The sequence below is a fragment of the Tupaia chinensis genome, unplaced genomic scaffold (genome assembly GCF_000334495.1).
Source record: "Tupaia chinensis unplaced genomic scaffold, TupChi_1.0 Scaffold145456_1, whole genome shotgun sequence".
NCBI lineage: Eukaryota > Metazoa > Chordata > Mammalia > Scandentia > Tupaiidae > Tupaia > Tupaia belangeri.
Window position 1 is genome coordinate 196,519 of NW_006205314.1, and position 2,448 is coordinate 198,966.

A 2,448-nucleotide genomic window follows, 5' to 3' on the forward strand; every position below is an offset into this window, starting at 1 on the left:
TTTAAGTGAGAAGCCAGTGATCTAAGGAGGGGAGGGCCTGGCTGGGGCGGGGGGAGGAGGGAGGTATATATAGGCTATAACATCTTTGTCTTACTGTTCTATTTGGATGACTTGGGAATTTATCTTTTTGGCATTTAAAATGTTGTTACTTTTACTAACTGCAGAACCTAAATTTACAAATGGCATGGTCACATATTTATTATCCAGTTTAAGAGAAATAGTTTTGCTCTTATAAAACAAATTGAGACGCTTTCTGTCTTATTTGTAAGCTGTAACAAGAAAACATGGCATTAGAATATGAATCTCCTTGGGAAATGTGAAAGGACTTATCAGTAAAATATAGAAAAAAAGTGTTTAATTTTTTGATTGCTCTATAATTTTATTCTAAGTTTCTATAAAATTAAAAGAGATTTACATGGTACTTGTTAGCTTATTGAAATGGAAATTAAATTGTCATGAGTGAAATTTCTGGTTCCTGGTGCATTTGTTTCTCAAACATTCATTGAGCCTTTGCCCTCTGAAGGCCTGTGTTAGTAGTGGGGTGCCAGGGTAAGCCAGAGCTGCCCCTGCCCTTGGAATGAGGGCATCTAGGAGCAGTGGCAATATGAGGAAGGTGGGGAGATGGTTTCTAAGAACTAAAGACCTAGTCACAGAGCGGTGATGGTGGGACTCCAGGTGGAGTGCACATGGCCTGAGCCAAGATGGTTTGGAGGTTTTGGGGAACTTCAATATCCTCCTGTGGGGTTGGTTATACAGAGGCTAGGAGGTGACAGGGACTAGACTCTCAGATGCTATGTCTTAGAGCTAAGAGGAAATTTGGGGAAAGTCTGAATGTGTGCTCTGGATACTTCCTCCTACATGGTAGATAAAGATGGGAGAAATCTGTACCTGGCCAAGAATGGAAAGTGCTACTTCCTGTTGTCACAGTGCAGCTGCACACAAGGCTGGAACTGGGTGCTTTCTCCCCCTCATCTGCAAGGATTTCCCAAGGCATTAGGGAGATCTCCCATGAAGCCTAGAGTGTCTATATTGACACTCTTTTCCCTGACTTGGAGATACTCAGGGCGACCTCCAGGAGAACATTTTATTTAGGTTGCCATTAATGAGATTCAGATGACTCTAAACAAGGGTTAGATTTTTGGGGTGAGTTGAATGAAAGTAGTGGTTTAAATGGAAAAGCAACCAGACTGGAAAGAAGGCATTGGCTTTGAGTTCCAGTCCTTGGACTCAAGTTCTAGGAGCTTTGCACTGCATCCCACTGGGGAAGACTTCTGTACATACAAATGAAAAAGTATATCCTTATAGAGGAAAACACTGAATTTTATTTATGCAGCAGCATTTTGGCCAATTCTGTATTCCCCGTCCTCTTGAGCTGCACATTCAATGATACCAGAGTGGAGTTTTAAGTAATTTGATTTTAATGGGTATTGGTATAATTTTTTTCTTTCTTTTTGTCTCTATAAATTTATTTATTTATTTACATTTAAACACATATGTCTTTACAGTGTACATTTATTTTTTAGTGTGAATACATTGCATGTCAGTCAAAACAAATATATTACTTTATACATTATCATCAGCAAATAGTTTCTCATTTTTTTGTCAATTAAACATACTTTGACTTTTTCCCTTCTCCTTTCCACTCCCTCCCTTCTATACTAAACTTTTTTTCCCCACATTTTATTGACTCACAAAAGATCTTATACTAAAAACATGGACAAAGCTGAAATCTACTGATAAGTTCACTGTAATTTTCTTCTGAAACATTTTTTTCTCTCTCTCTATTCCCCCTTTTACTAAAGAGAGGTATAAACTAACTTATTTGCAAAAAAAAAAAAAATTAGGTTAGTCTCAATTTGGTCTGTTATTTGCACAAAGCTCCATAAAATTTCAATTTTTGATGGAAGGCAACAGATACTATTGTGTTATTGAACTTATGCAAATAAACATTCTGCCACAAAATAAGAATGCTCACAGATATTTTCCAATTTCAAAAGGGTCAGGAAGGGAGAAAAGCTTATGTTTCAATAAAAATATATATATATAAAAAATTGCTGAACCTATCAACAACTAATAAGAAAACCCAAATCCTTAAATCTGGAAGACAAAGCATAGAAGGAAATCAGTAATGTTTTAGAGAAAAGTCATAAAATTTTGTTTCACCAGTTCAGTCTCATGTAATCTCTTTTGTTGCATTTGCAGTGTTACTGTGGTCTGATCTTTCTGTTAAAATCCTGGAAGGTAACATTCAACATTATTATTGATATTTCCAAACTTGTCCCTATCATTAAGTTGGCTTTTTTTTTTTTCAAGAGATTTTTGATATAGGGCACATGAGCTCGCCAGAAAGACAGAAAGAGACAGAAAGCAAGAAATCACCCCCCAGGGGGGGATGGCCATGCCACAATCCCTTCTCCTCCATTCTCCTCTCAGGATCTTGGGCATGCA

General features: G+C 37.3%; 1 protein-coding gene across 1 annotated transcript in view; it reads left to right on the top strand.

Annotated features, from left to right (window-relative positions):
- LOC102468476 (melanoma-associated antigen 10) overlaps nt 1-2,448 on the top strand; it is a 7,978-nt gene that overhangs the window by 3,898 nt on the left and 1,632 nt on the right. The gene's annotated exons all lie outside the window — the stretch shown is intronic.